Raw genomic sequence first — 16,336 nt, 5'->3', positions numbered from 1 at the left:
ATGTTGTATGCATCCTTTAGCATTTATTCATATGACACTACAGTATACAAGTTTGTAAGTCAAGGTGTCAAATGCAGTTGCATAAGTGATCCCAAATAATTTCTCGCTCACATGCGATAAATTTAACTCGAAAAAGTAGCTTAATTGGTTGCACTGTTGAGCTCTAACTGTTCTGTATTTAAACAGTTAGTACAGTTTTGAGTGCCAAATGAGTGAAATATAATTTTATATTTATTCATATGTTGTTGAAATACTGGAAAAGAAACCATTCACTTTACAATTGTAGGACAAAGATGTGTTCCACTATAGACTATGAAAATGGACTAGACCATAAGTTAATACCCGGGTCATCAACATATAGCGGTTTCCCTTTTACTGGAGGCAACAGAAAAAAAATCTCCAACAGCAATTTCACTCACATTTCCAAATGGGGAAAAATCCCTAGTTTGTTTAATCTGTCTTAGTCTACCATAAATGTATGCCAATAGATTGTGATCAACCACGGATATCTCATCAATTATTAAAATCTGCAGATCAATATATTTAGCACGCAAACTGTTTGGCTTTTCTTCACCTAAAGGAGTGCACGGTAAGTGAACATCTTTCCCAATGCTAAACGTGTTGTGAATAGTTGCTGCATGCAAGTTGTATGCAGCAATCGCCAAAGGAGCAGTTAACAAAGACAAAGGTTGTCTGGATGATGACATACTGTTGACAACAATCTCATTGATTCATATTGAATGGCTTTTATTAAATTACTTTTTCCCGTCCCTGCACGACCTGTTATTAATACACGTAATGGATCTGGATTTTTTTCCTATTACCTTCTTTGAGCACCACTGTCAAATCTGATTTAAAAAAAACAACAGATAACTATGTCTCATTCAAAGATCTAATTAAAGCCAAACCATCACTTCTGTACATGATTTTGTTCTTCTTTTCCAAATGTGCAACTTGTTGACTACTTACTGCTAATTCTGGAATATTATTTTCCTAATTTTCTTCCACTACTTGTTCTTTGTCTTACCTTTGTGTTCACAATGTAAACGCTCTAACTCTTGCTCTGGACACAGCTCACACCAGCTATCTTCTATTACACCATCAGTATCCATTGTGTTCTGGACATTATCCAATTCATCTGCTTCCATTTCAAAGTTTCTTTTATTTAAATAAACAACTGATTTGACTGGATGTCTAGATCCATCACTAAACCTCACATGACCATTTTTATAAAACTGTTAAAAAGTTTCACAGTTTGGAGGTTTTAGCTGCACATATACACGATATGGCAGAAACATCTGCATGCATGAAATGCGTTTATATGAGGGGTTTATATGACAAATGTAATCATGGGTTAAACACAGGACAGCTGAAAATGATGACACACATTCGGAGAAACAACCAATGACAAAACAGGGGCGAAGACAGAACATAATCATAACAAAATCACATGTCCAAAGTTAACAAAGTCACTTGCAAAGTCACACCAGTAAACAAAGTCACACCAACGCTTGGTGTGTTTAGAGATGAATTGTTGTGATATTTGCTGCTGCAGCACATGCTGATAGGGAATGAATGAATGAGGAATGAATAGAAAAGTGTGGTGTTTGATGCTGTCATGCGGGAGAGAATGCAATCTGGAACGCCTAACCAAAATGACTTGTGTTCTTTCTTTACATGTTTCTGTCTTCAAGTCCAAGTCAAGTCTCGAATTAGTTGTTTACGAGTCCAAGTCAAGTCGCAATTCTTTTTTTTTTTGTGACTTAAGTGCGACTCCAGTCCAAGTCACAGACCCGAGTTTCCATCTCTGCTTAGAAGAATGATGATTTGACATTGTACAGATTATTGAATAGAATAACCTCAGGTTGACCCTGGTTTTTCATTAAAAAAAAGTTTTTAATATATCATATTTATCAATTATAACATATAGGATAGACTGATGTTATTTATTCAGCCTTTTTAAATTGTATATTGGCATATTTAAAAAATGTAAATTATAATTTTTATGAATTATAGAATAAATCCCTCAATCTTAAACTTTAGTCCATATCTCTGGCGATGGATGGAATATTATCAGCATGATTATGCCTAATACAGGCTAATAGTAATCCTAATGTTAGCTAGTTTGACATTTACATTTAATCATTTATCAGATTTTATACAAAGCAACTTACAAATGAGGAAATACAAGCAAATTGTTGACAGCTCTGTTACTAGCTAGCTTAAGAGAATGACTATTTAATGGCTAGGTTGTTTTTTTTTTGTTTTTTTTATCAGTTAATGATATTCAGAAAAATCCTCATCATTCAATCAGAGATCTAAAAAAGAACAGTTCATAACACGAAAATGTATTCAACAACACCACCACCACATCCCTCTGAGGTAACATGAATGGAGTGATTCCACTTTGTGTTTTATGCAGCAGAATATTGTTCAATAAGAAACAACCCCGTATTATGGTGACAGAATTTAATAAACTAGACAAGCTCATGTTCACATTCTGTAAGCCTGTGCTGTGTGTTTTCTTTAGTTAGAGACTTGTTTGGTGGATTTCAGCCACACAGCTTATGAGATGGGGTAAGAAACCTAAATATCCGCACGTCTCTGAGGCCCCCTAGTGGCTGAGGCCCGGAGTTAGCCGGAAACAGAAATATAGATACAGATTTATCATAGGCCTATAGTATTAAAAAAAATATGCCAGCATATTCTAAACGTTAGCAACATGGTAGAAACATGATCAAACATGCTAGCAACACTTAGCTAAGTGATTAAGCATGCTATTACAGCTATTAAACACGAAGATGTTATAACTCAAACATACAATGTTCAATCTGTACCAAACTTCACATATTTGATACGAATCCTGGCCTGAAGACATCTACATGCCAATATTCAGTTATAGTCATTGCGCCACCTGCTGCAGCAGGAAGTGCCATGTTTTACACTGTGATGCCCTCCTACCAACATATTAAAATACACTAGCAAGTGGTAAATATGCTACCAACCAACTAGAAACATCTTACAACATGCTAGCAACACTTAGCTAAGTGCTAAAACACGCAATTAATGCCATGAAACAGGATGTTGTTATAATGAAACATACAATGTTCAGTCTGTACCAAACTTCAAATATTTGATAAGAATCTGGGCCTGAGCAGATCTACATGCCAATGTTCAGTTATAGTCATAGCGCTTCCTGCTGGCAACATGAACTGACATGTTTTACATCCTGATACGCTTCTAACAAAATACAATTGCTAAAAAGATTTTTTGTCCATTCGAACCGTCCTCTTCACAGTGTGTTGAGATGATATAGACACACGTCCAATTCCAGGTTGATTCATAACATTTCCAGTTGACTGGAACTTCTTAATTATTGCCCTGATGGTGGAAATGGGCATTTTTACAGAGCCTCTCTCTTCTATTTCTCAAGAAATAAACACACAAAAAGGACATAATGTGTATTGTCTTAAAATGGGCATTGAGTGGACAAAGAACCAATTACAACTGAATATATTTTTTTAATTTTCTCCCATTAAAGCCCACAAAATCCAATCTTTGGGGAAGCACAGGTCATCAGTAAAGGAGTCAGTAAGGGATCGTCTAAAAAGTGCATGACCTGGGCAACTGTATAAGATTCTACTAAGTGTATAGTTGTCCACTTCACAGGATATCTAATTTATTGCAGTGTTAGGATACAGTATGGATAATGAATTAGTTTTTATAGCATATATATTATTAATGATGTACGTTTTTATTACACATATTAGACTTATTGTGACATAAAAATCTTATACAGTTGCCCAGGTCATGCACTTTTTAGACAGTCCCTTATTGACTCCTTTACTATAAAGCGCTGATGACCTGCGTTTCCCAAAGATTGGCTTCCGCGGGCTTTAACGGGAGAAAATTTTTTAAAAATATATTCACTTGTACTTGGTTCTATGTTCAGTCAATACACATTATTAATGTATTATTAATGCTGTATTTACACTAGGGGCGCTCCATACATTTTCAATGCTTGTGCTATTTTCTTATAGACACTTCCCATTTTGTGAAGCTCAACAACCCTTTGTCGCACATCACAGTTATATTCCTTGGTCTTACCCATTGTTATGAGTGACTAAGGGAATTTGGCCTATGTGTTACCTCATATTTATACCCCTGTGAAACAGGAAGTCATGAGTGAACAATTTCCTTTTCCTGGTCACCCAGGTATACTAAAACAATGTAAAATATTAATGGGAAAATAGTTCAAATATATTTCTCCAATATGAATTCAAAGGGGTGCTAAAGATATTTTCTTGCATAAACATGTGTTGTGTTTGCAATTGTTTGATATCCCTGAGAGCGGAGTATTTTTTTTATTAACAAAAGATCAAAACGGTAAACAATAAAGACCATTTTTTACAGCCTTCTTTTCTCATATATTTACCAAGAGTGCCAATATTATTGGAGGGCACTGTACATGCCCCTTGGTTTGAAATATTGTTTTCTACTGCAGTGAAATGCATAAATTGTAGCTTAATGTTCAAATGTTTTTGGAGAATCTTTATCAATAGTCTGCAAAACATTCCAAAACATTAAATAAAGTGGTTAATTGGACACAAAACAAGCATTTAGAATAAAACACGGAAATTCCCACACTTGGTTAAAAATTATAACATCCTTATTTTCAGCTTTGTTAATATGCTTGTGTTGCTGAAAATTACTGTGTGTCCTAAAATACTTCTCAATCTGCGAGCAATGATACGATTTCTCTCCAGTGTGAACGTGTTGGTGTATTTGAAGACTGTCCTTTCGACTAAAACTCTCTCCACACTCTAGGCAGTGATAGGTTTTTTCTCTCCTGTGTGAATGCGTTGATGAACTTGGAGACTAGACTTTTGTGTAAAACTTTTCCCACACTCTAGGCAGTGATACGGTTTCTCTCCAGTGTGAATGCGCTGGTGTTTTCGGAGATTACTCACGGTAGTATAATTCTTCGCACACTGTGAGCAGTAATACGGTTTCTCTCCAGTGTGAACGCGTTGGTGTATTTGGAGAGTGCCCTCTTGATTAAAACACTTCCCACACTCTAGGCAGTAATACGGTTTCTCTCCAGTGTGAATGCGTTGGTGTATTTGGAGAGTGTCCTCTCGACTAAAACTCTTCCCACACTCTGAACAGTGACACGGTTTCGCTCCTGTATGAGTGCGCTGATGTTTTCGGAGACTACTTATGGTAGTAAAAGTCTTTGCACACTGTGAGCAGTAATACGGTTTCTCTCCATTGTGAACACGTTGATGTCCTTGGAGACTAGACTTTTGTGTAAAACTCATACCACAGTCTGAGCAGTGATACGGCTTCTCTCCTGTGTGAATGCGTTGGTGTCTTTGGAGATTACTCTTTTGCGTAAAACTCATGCCACACTCTGAGCAGTGATGCAGTTTATCTCCTGTATGAACTCGGAGGTGATTTATGAGAAGACGTGTCTCACTAAACCTCTTCTCACAATGTGAACACTGATACGGTTTCTCTCCTGCGTGAATGTGCTGGTGTCGCTGGAGGTTCCTCTGCCAGGTAAACTTCTTCCCACAGTCTGAACATCGATATGGCTTCTCTCCTGTGTGAATGCGCTGGTGTTGTTTGACATGACCCTTTTGCCTGAAACTCTTCCCACATTGTGAGCACTGATACGGTTTCTCTCCGGTGTGAGTCCGCTGATGCTGTCTGAGACAACTCTCTCGAACAAAACTCTTTCCACACACTGAGCAGTGGTGATTTTTTTTCTGCACTCGCCTGCGAGAGATCTTAGAGTGGAAAGTATCAGAGATTTGTTTACTACTGCAGCCCTCCACAGGTTCCAGATCCTCACATTTAATCTCTTCTGACTTCATCTTAGTTGAAATACTTGACATTATTATGGAGACTAAGTTATGATGTGTAGGAAAGAGGACAACAGGAGGAGACAGGACACCCCTCAAATCTGCATCAGAAAAAGGCAAACATATTGATTTAGTATTTTAACCAAATAAACCATTTTGCTACATTCTATTAAGCTGAAAATCAGAACTACAAAATACAGTATCTCACAAAAGTGAATACACGTCTCACATTTTTGTAAATATTTTATTATATCTTTTCATGTGACAACACTGAAGAAATTACACTTTGCTACAGTGTAAAGTAGTGAGTGTACAGCTTGTGTAACAGTGTTAATTTGTTGTCCCCTCAAAATAACTCAACATACAGCCATTAATGTCTAAACCGCTGGCAACAAAAGTGAGTACACCCCTAAGTGAAAATGTCCAAATTGGGCCAAATTAGCCATTTTCCATCCCCGGTGTCATGTGACTTGTTAGTGTTACAAGGTCTCAGGTGTGAATGGGGAGCAGGTGTGTTAAATTTGGTGTCATCACTCTCACACTCACTCATACTGGTCACTGGAAGTTCAATATGGCACCTCATGGCAAAGAACTCTCTGAGGATCTGAAAAAAAAAAAGATTTGTTGCTCTACATAAAGATGGTCTAGGCTATGAGAAGATTGCCAAGACCCTGACACTGAGCTGCAGCATGGTGGCCAAGCCCATACAGCGGTTTAACAGGACAGGTTCCACTCAGAACAGGCCTAACCATGGTCGAGTAAAGAAGCTGAGTGCACGTGCTCAGCGTCATATCCAGAGGTTGTCTTTGGGAAATAGACGTATAAGTGCTGCCAGCATTGCTGCAGAGGTTGAAGGGGTGGGGGGTCAGCCTGTCAGTGCTCAGACCATACGCCGCACACTGCATCAAATTGGTCTGCATGGCTGTCGTCCCAGGAAGCCTCTTCTAAAGATGATGCATAAGAAATCCTGCAAACAGTTTGCTGAAGACAAGCAGACTAAGGACATGGATTACTGGAACCATGTCCTGTGATCTGATGAGACCAAGATAAACTTATTTGGTTCAGATGGTGTCAAGCATGTGTGTCGGCAACCAGGTGAGGAGTACAAAGACAAGTGTGTCTTGCCTATAGCCAAGCATGGTCATGGTCTGGGGCTGCATGAGTGCTGCCGGCACTGGGGAGCTACAGTTCATTGAGGGAACCATGAATGCCAACATGTACTGTGACATGAAGCAGAGCATGATCCCCTCCCTTCGGAGACTGCGCCGCAGAGCAGTATTCCAGCATGATAACGACCCCAAAGACACCTCCAATATGACCACTGCCTTGCTAAAGAAGCTGAGGGTGAAGGTGATGGACTGGCCAAGCATGTCTCCGGACCTAAACCCTATTGAGCCTCTGTGGGGCATCCTCAAATGGAAGGTGGAGAAGCACAAGGTCTTTAACATCCACCAGCTCCGTGATGTCATCATGGAGGAGTGGAAGAGGACTCCAGTGGCAAACTGTGAAGCTCTGGTGAACTCCATGCCCAAGAGGGTTAAGGCAGTGCTGTAAAATAATGGTGGCCACACAAAATATTGACACTTTGGGTCCAATTTGGACATTTTCACTTAGTGGTGTACTCACTTTTGTTGCCAGCAGTTTAGACATTAATGGCTGTGTGTTGAGTTATTTTGAGGGAACAGCAAATTTACACTGTTGCAAAAGCTGTACACTCACTACTTTACATTGTAGCAAAGTGTCATTTCTTCAGTGTTGTCACATGAAAAGATATAATCAAATATTTACAAAAATTTGAGGGGTGTACTCACTTTTGTGAGATACTGTAACTTTCCTGTCTGAAACCGACTGCTGTGTTCTGGAGAAAAAGGCAAGACAAAGATCTTGTGAAAGAACTTGGGTTGGTGATTCTGCTTTGGTCATGAACCACTTCTCAGCCAGGTACTTTCCGTTACACCATACCAACAACCATCACTTTATTACCCTTTATAACTCATGAATTTATATATATTCTGAGAACACTGGGCGTTGAGGCAAAAACACACCCTGGATGGGACACCATTCCATGGCAGCCATTCAGAAGTGCATCTGCTATAATTCAAACATTCTTTGAAAAAAATTTATAAAATTTTGCCAATATTGTCTTGCAAACTTGCACACACTACTTAACTCTCCTCTATCACATAACAACTACCAACCAGGGAAGGTGGGCAAAGGGCAAACACATGCTTCCTCCAAGACACGTAAAGCCAACCTCAGCATTGTTTTGGACTGTTGCTCATGCTGTGTCACGGGGAAGCGTAACGCACTCGGAGGATAGTACTATCTGCCCTCTTCTGCGTACATGAGTTTACAGATGCCCATAATTTATTTGGACATCTGCGAGGTCACTGCAATTGATAGAGGAAAGAGAGTATGCCGTCCCTTCCACCCAGATAGTACAGCCAATTTTGCTCTCTGGAATACAGGCTACAGATCAGGATCATCAGGATTTGAACTTGATCTCCCATGTTTTGCCCTATTCGGAAGCCATTGTGCAAATTCAAACTACCACTACGCAATCCTGTACATAACAGATTAGAACTGTTTTTGTCATTTTAATTTTAGACAAAACACTATTGCAAAAGCATATTAATTTTGTGTTGTGTACATTTCCTTTCAAATGGAAAACATTGAAAACAAAACTAAACACAAAGAATCACTAGTTATGTTTCTATTATTGCTTCTGTGAACCTCATCAGTAATTAACAGATATGATGGCACAGTGATGTAGGACATGTATTCACAATATATATAACATCTCTGTCTGGAACATTTTCCAGGTTAACGCCATTTCCAAATGACAAGGAACACCTTTCAGTTATCCATGGTTTATAAAACCACTGTCACATACGGAAATAGTGTTCTATTTCACTCCTCCTTAAGCACAAGGAAGCAAATCCACAGAATGCACTAGTGGAAACCAAGATCCTGCTAATCATCTCGGGGCCCACATGCCGTGAGCAATTGTGCATTGTGGCAAGAATGGTCAGAGAACGTCTTCCCAACATCTCTCGGATCTGAGTCACCACTTCTGGGTGTGGACACTAGTACCCTGGGTATATTCCCTGTCCCAACAGTGTGTTTGCTGCACTCTTGCTCAGCCCTGAAATATACACAGATCAGCCATAATATTAAAACCACCTGTCTAATACTGTGTAGGTCCCCCTTGTGCCACCAAAACAGCTCTGGTGCATCAAGGCATGGACTCCATAAGAACTCTGAAGGTGTGCTACGGTATTTGGAAGCAAGACCTCAGCAGCAGATCCTTTCAATCCTGCAAGTTTTGAGGTGGGGCGTCCATAGATCAGACTTGTTCATCCAGCACATCCCACAGATGCTCGATCTGATTGAGAGCTAGGGAATTTGGAGGCCGAGTCAACACCTTGAACTCTTTGTCATGTTCCTCAAACTGAACAATGTTTGCAGTGTGGCAGAGCGCTTTAACCTGCTGAAAGAGTCCACTACCATTAGGGAATGACATTGCTATGAAGGGGTGTACTTGGTCTGCAACAATGTTTGGGTAGATGGTATGTGTCTACAAAACTAAACTAATACCAAATTATATTATTATTTAAGCCGCTCAATCAGCGTTTACATTAATAAAATAAAACATTATGATTAGCAAAAAAATATGATTAGCGTCAATGTAGTAATGAATGAATAATTATATGCACACACTGTAAGGTTTCACTAGGGCTGCGTTCCAAATGAGTCCTGATAGGATATATAGTGCACTACAGAGTGTGTAAACACCACTATTTTATAGGCTGTGTAGTGCACTAGCACAGGAAGTAGAAATCCATTTAGGATTCAGCCACTGTTAGCCGAGTTGAACTTACCTTGATCTTTACAGCAGAACGCAGTTAACCTCTTCAAATACACCCACAACGGATCAGATGGAACTGTGGAGGTAAAACCCTGTCAGAAATATTTGAATGTAAAGATGATTAGTAGAGTCGGAGAGCTCAGCTCATCAATCAGCAAAACTGCCGCACGTCTTCTTCTATTTCTGTGAATGTGTGGCGGAACGAGACCTAGACGCTCACAGCGACACCTATTGGAACATTGCATTAGCGCTCATGAACCGGTTAGCAAAGGGGGAAAAAAACAATATTAACCAAATTAAACAATATCGCACACTTATAAAATTTTTAAAGTGTAGAATAAAGTACTGAACCAGATTGTCTCTTCCCCGGGCAGTAGATCATATTTTTATTATAATTAATATAAAATGATGCTGCTGATTGACAGTTAGGATCTGTATGATAATTTTTTTTTCAAATTTAGCACTGCCCTTCAGACACTAAGTAAGATAGTTACATGTATCACAGAAGACAAAATAATAACAATTTACACTGATCATCCTGTTCAAAAGTTTACACCCCCCTGGATTTTAATGTATCGTGTTGCCTTCTGGAGCATGAGTGAATATTTGCAGCTTATGTAATAGTCGTGTACAAGTCTCTCAGTCGTCCTCAGTGTGAAAAGATGGATCTGATCATCATATAGCCGCTGTTGGAAAGGGGTCAAATATGCAGAATATGCTGGAAAAGTAAAGAATGTGCAGGACCTGGAGGATTTTTCTGAAGAACAGTGGGCAGTTTAACTGCTCAGGACAAACAAGGAACTCATGAACAACTATCACAAAACATAAACACAGTCGTGGTTCATCCAGGTAACGACACACAGTGTTAAGAATCAAGGGTATGTAAACTTTTAACGGGCTAGTTTTTTTTAATGGTTTTAATAGTTATAATTTTAAGTTCATTAAGCCGTTAATAACTTCTTATTAAACATTGTTTCGTAAGTGCTTACTCAATTATTTAAATCAAACTAATAAAATAATAACATTATTTTATGAATCAAATTAAACAAATAAAAAGTATCAGTAATATAATAAAAAGTCTTTCCAATCAGTCTGGTGTCGAACAGCTGAAGTAAACATTCAGAAATTGAAAAGAATGCAGTCAAATAAAACCACTTATATTACTCATTGTCTTCATTTTTTCTGAAAATAATATGCTACTGCTACTGCATATATATATATATATATATATATATATATATATATATATATATATATATATATATATATATATATATATAAATAAAAGCTGATAAACGTATCCATCCAAGAGAAGTGAGTTGTTTTCATGTATTTCTTGACAGTATTGTTATCTTATAACAATAATATAATCACCTCAGCAGTCTGTAATCCTTGTTACACACATCCATTTTCCACGTTATACAAAACAACTCTATTTACATAATAGCGCAAAAAGACGGAGACTTTGACCATGTAATCGTCCGGTCAGTGCGCACTAGAACAGTACTGAGAAAATGTGCCGGTAAAGGCAGGGGCCCACGGGTGGCAGCTATTAGGTACTAAAGTAAACCAGGGGACGAAATGATCAGGGCATGGCATCCCATCACACTGACTACAGTGCACTGACCTTGTTAAAGAAGGTCTTGACAGACTGGGATCCAGCAGTTCTCCTGTCCTCTCTCTCTCTCTCTCTCTGCCTTTTCATTACGATTCTGGTACCCAAATTCATGTCCCCCAGGCCCCGCCGGATATTTCCACTCAGTCTCCAGTTCTTCCACTTTAATTCTAACTTCAGCTGTTCTCAGAGCAGCCACAACTTTGATTAGTGATGTACAATAGCTGACTTACAATTTTATTGGGTCCTTCTGCTGTTTGTCACTGACTGAGATGAAATTAATAACCATCAGAATAATTAATAACCATTTTTAGTGTGGGGAAAGGAAATATTTGGTAAACTTCTTCATGAAATTGCATGTTTTTTGTGGTTTTCATTAAACGCTCAAGCTGAACACAAGCTGTAATATACATATAGTATAATTATTGATATAGTTGGGACCTATATAGCATAGCTACTGGATTGAGTGGGCCCCCCTGGGCAGTTGGGGCCCCTATAATTGTCACCAATTTTCACCCCACTAGCGACGGCCATGTATGTATGTATGTTTAGACAGACAGATAGGCAGACAGATAGCTAGACAGATACACAGTGCCCTCCACTAATATTGGCTCCCTTGGTAAATATGAGCAAAGAGGGCTGTGAAAAATTGTCTTTACTGTGTAACCGTTTGATCTTTAGTTAAAATAAACATTCACAAAAATACTCTGCTCTCATGGATATTAAACAATTGCAAACACAACACAGGTTTGTAAAAAATAGGTGTGCAACAATTATTGACACCCTTTTAGTCAATACTTTGTGCTACCACCCTTTGCCAAGATAACAGCTCTCAGTTCTCTCCTATAATGCCTGATGAGGTTGGAGAATACATGGAAAGGGATCTGAGAACATTCCTCCACACAGAATCTCTCCAGATGCTTCACATTTCGAGGTCCATGCTGGTGGACTCTCCTCTTCAGTTCACCCCACAGATTTTCTATGGGGTTCAGGTCAAGGGACTGTGATGGACATGGCAGGACCTTGATATTGTGGTCACTAAACCATTTTTGTGTTGATTTTGATTATGTTTTGGATCATTGTCTTGCTGGAAGATCCAACCACGGCCCATTTGAAGCTTTCTGGCAGAGGCAGTCAGGTTTTCATTTAATATCTGTTGATGTTTGAGAGAGTCCATGATGCCATGTATCCTAACAAAATGACCAGGTCCTCTAGCAGAAAAACAGCCCCAAAACATTAAAGATCCACCACCATATTTAACCGTGGGCATGAGGTACTTTTCCATATGGCTACCTCTCTGTGTGCGCCGAAACCACCTCTGGTGTTTATTACCAAAAAGCTCTATTTTGGTTTCATCTGACCATAGAACCCGATCCCATTCGAAGTTCCAGTAGTGTCTGGCAAACTGAAGATGCTCGAGTTTGTTTTTGGATGAGAGTAGAGGCTTTTTTCTTGAAACCCTTCCAAATATTGTTTTCTACTGCAGTGAAAACCATACATTAAGTGTGGCCTAATGTTCAAACACTTTTTGAGGAAACTTTAGCAAGAATGTACAAAATATTTTTTTTAAGTTGAGAAAGTGGTTAATTTGACTCAAAATAAGCATTTAGAATAAAACTAGTTAATTCCCACACTTTCTTAAAAATTATATCATGTCCTCCTTTTCAGCTTTGTTAATGTACTTGTGTTACTGAAAATTACTGTGTGTCCTAAAACTCTTCCCAAGAGCGCTCGTGTTGCCGGAGATTACTCACGCTAGCAAAATTCTTTTCACACTGTGAGCAGTGATACGGTTTCTCTCCAGTGTGAATGCGCTGGTGTTTTCGGAGATTACTAAGGGTAGTAAAATTCTTTGCACACTGTGAGCAGTGATACGGCTTCTCTCCAGTGTGAATGCGTTGGTGTATTTGGAGAGTGTCCTCTCGACTAAAACTTTTCCCACACTCTAGACAGTAATACGGTTTCTCTCCGGTGTGAATGAGTTGATGTACTTGGAAACTAGACTTTTGTGTAAAACTCTTCCCACATTCTAGGCAGTGATACGGTTTCTCCCCAGTGTGAATGCGCTGGTGTTGTTGTAGATGACCCTTTCGTGTAAAACTCTTCCCACAGTCTGAGCATTGATACGGTTTCTCTCCAGTGTGAATGCGTCGATGTACTTGGAGACTACACTTTTGTGTAAAACTCCTCCCACACTCTACGCAGTGAAACGGTTTCTCTCCTGTATGAACTCTGAGGTGATTTTTGAGAAGACGTGTCTCACTAAACCTCTTCTCACATTGTGAGCAGTGATACAGTTTCTCTCCGATGTGAGTCCGCTGATGCTGTCTGAGAAAACTCTCTAGATCGAAACTCTTTCCACACACTGAGCAGTGGTGATTTTTTTCCCGCACTTGTCTGTGCGAGATCTTAGAGTGGAAAGTATCAGAGATTTGTTCACTACTGCAGCTCTCCACAGGTTCCAGAGCCTCACATTTAATCTCTTCTGACTTCATCATAGTTGAAATGCTTGATATTCTTGTGGAAGTTAAGTTATGATGTGTAGGAAAGAGGACAACAGGAGGAGACAGGACACCCCTCAAATCTGCATCAGAGAAAGGCAAAAATTATTGATCTAATATTTTAACCAAATAAACCAGTTTTCTATATTCTATTAAGCTGAAAATCAGACCTTGGGTTGGTGATGCAGTTTTGGTCATGAACCACTTCTCAGCCAGGTACTTGACTTGATACTATACTGACAACCATCACTTTATTACCCTTTATAACAAGATATTTTATATATATTCTGGGAACACTGGACATTAAAGCAAAAATACACCCTGGATAGGACACCATTCATGGCAGCCATTCAGAAGTGTATCTGGAAACCAAGATCCTGCTAACCGTGACCCAGGTTCATATACAGAAGACGTAAGTATCGCACTTTGTATTTTGAGAATATTTGCTAATCACCTTTCCGGATGAGCTTGTTAGCAAGTTACCACTGTCTCTGATTGTATTCACGGAGAGCAGAGCTATGTCGACGTTTTTATTTTTAACCCGAAAACGCTCACTGTCTGTGTAATTCATAACTGGACCTCTATTATGTACAGTACACTAAGGTGATTGTAAAAACTGTACGTTTTGGGCGAACCATTTTAGTATCTGAAGCACGAGCTGTAAAGGCACAACCCTCTTTCCGGAAAGGGGGCGGAGCGCAGCAGCTCATTTGCATTTAAAGAGACACACACAGGAAAACAGCGTGATTTTGCTTACAGCCAAAAAGGGGCATTTTCAGCATGGCATTTTCCCCATTTTGAGCTGAAACTTCAGACACATTCTGGGGACACCTGAGACTTATATTACATCTTGTAAAAAGGCTCAAAATAGGTGTACTTTAAACGCGTCTGTTAAATGCTGTAAATGTAAACAAGCAATTTAAACTTGATCCGTATATAAAACTAAACTAATACGAAATTATATTATTATAAACCGCTCAATCAGCGTTTGCATTAATAAAATGAAACCAGATTATGATTAGCATCAATGTAGTAATGAATGAATAATTATCTGCGCACACAGTCAGGTTTCACTAGGGCTGCGTTCCAAATGAGTCCTGATAGGATACATAGTGCACTACAGAGTGTGCAAACACCACTATTTTATAGGCTGTGTAGTGCACTAGCACAGGAAGTAGAAATCCATTTAGTATTCAACCACTATTAGCCGAGTTGAACTTACCTTCAGAACGCAGTTAACCTCCTCAAATACACCCACAACGGATCAGATGGAACTGTGGAGGTAAAACCCTGTCAGAAATATTTGAATGTAAAGATGATTAGTAGAGTCGGAGAGCTCAGATCATCAATCAGCAAAACTGCCGCACGTCTTCTTCTAATTCTGTGAATGTGTGGCGGAACGCGACCTAGACGCTCACAGCGACACCTACTGGAACATTGCATTAGCGCTCATGAACCGGTTAGCAAAGGGGGAAATAATATTAACCAAATTAAACAATATCGCACACTTTTGACCGTGTCAGGACATGTGCAGGTGGAAGCAAGTTGGTGGGATTACTGTGAGTTTAAGAGGACATCTACGAGCTTTGTGATAAATAAAACGGATAAAAGCAGTACTAGACTGGAGTGTGTCTTGTTCGGATCTCACGCGTCGGAAACACCTCTTAAGTGACAAGATGGTCATTTGTCACTACAACGGCAATGCGTTATTAATGGGTTTTTTCTGTTGTTTTCTCGTGATCTCGACAATAACTAAAAGCTGTTTTCTCACGATGTAATTTTATCCTGAGAGAATCTCGCGCTTTGTGAATGGGACTGGTGTTACATGCATGTTGGTGTCTTCTCCATCATAAATGTAATAACTGCCAGCTGTAGAGGTGGACTTTATCTCCACATTAAGAGAGAGGGGTGTGTGTCCCCTTCTCAAGTGTCAGACACTAACGTGGAAGTCAGTCCTGCAGGAATTAGGTATTTTTGTAGACCACGCCAGAAGTTAGCATCACCCCGGTTCCCTCGACACAAAGCCAATAGGATTTTCCCATTGGCTTTTGGATTACTGCTAAAAATAAACTCTGTGACCAACAAAAGTTTATGATTCTTACGTGTTCCGTTCATTACGATAAGATTCATAAGACTTTGAAGCGTATACACTCGCCAGAAGTAAAAAAGCTAAAGTTAAAGCTATAAATGAACTACGCCACGGTCGCATGACTTCAACGTCACCACCACTATTCATCCGATAACTGTTTTTCTTCTTCTTCTTCTTCTTCTTCTTTCTTTAAACAAAATACAATTGGAAAATACTATACATTGATAAATCTACAAGTTGGAAAGTTTGAGTTGGAATAGTTTGCAAGAGTGTGAATATAAACATAACGAGGCTGTAGTAGATGAGATTTACTGTTCGGAATGATGACGTTTAATGTCTGTGACAACCTCTGTGGTAAAATCTAGCCACTTGTTAGAACCGTCTTTTTCAAGACAC

At 39.1% G+C, this 16,336-nt stretch overlaps 1 pseudogene; it reads right to left on the bottom strand.

Moving 5' to 3' along the window:
- Positions 1 to 4,536: 4,536 nt before the first annotated feature.
- On the bottom strand, positions 4,537 to 15,678 carry LOC108272244 (zinc finger protein 260-like; annotated as a pseudogene).
- Positions 15,679 to 16,336: the final 658 nt, after the last annotated feature.

The sequence above is a fragment of the Ictalurus punctatus genome, chromosome 11 (genome assembly GCF_001660625.3).
Source record: "Ictalurus punctatus breed USDA103 chromosome 11, Coco_2.0, whole genome shotgun sequence".
In the NCBI taxonomy this organism is placed as follows: domain Eukaryota; kingdom Metazoa; phylum Chordata; class Actinopteri; order Siluriformes; family Ictaluridae; genus Ictalurus; species Ictalurus punctatus.
The sequence above is the reverse complement of the archived record's forward strand: the minus strand, read 5'-3'. Positions and strand labels throughout refer to the sequence as shown.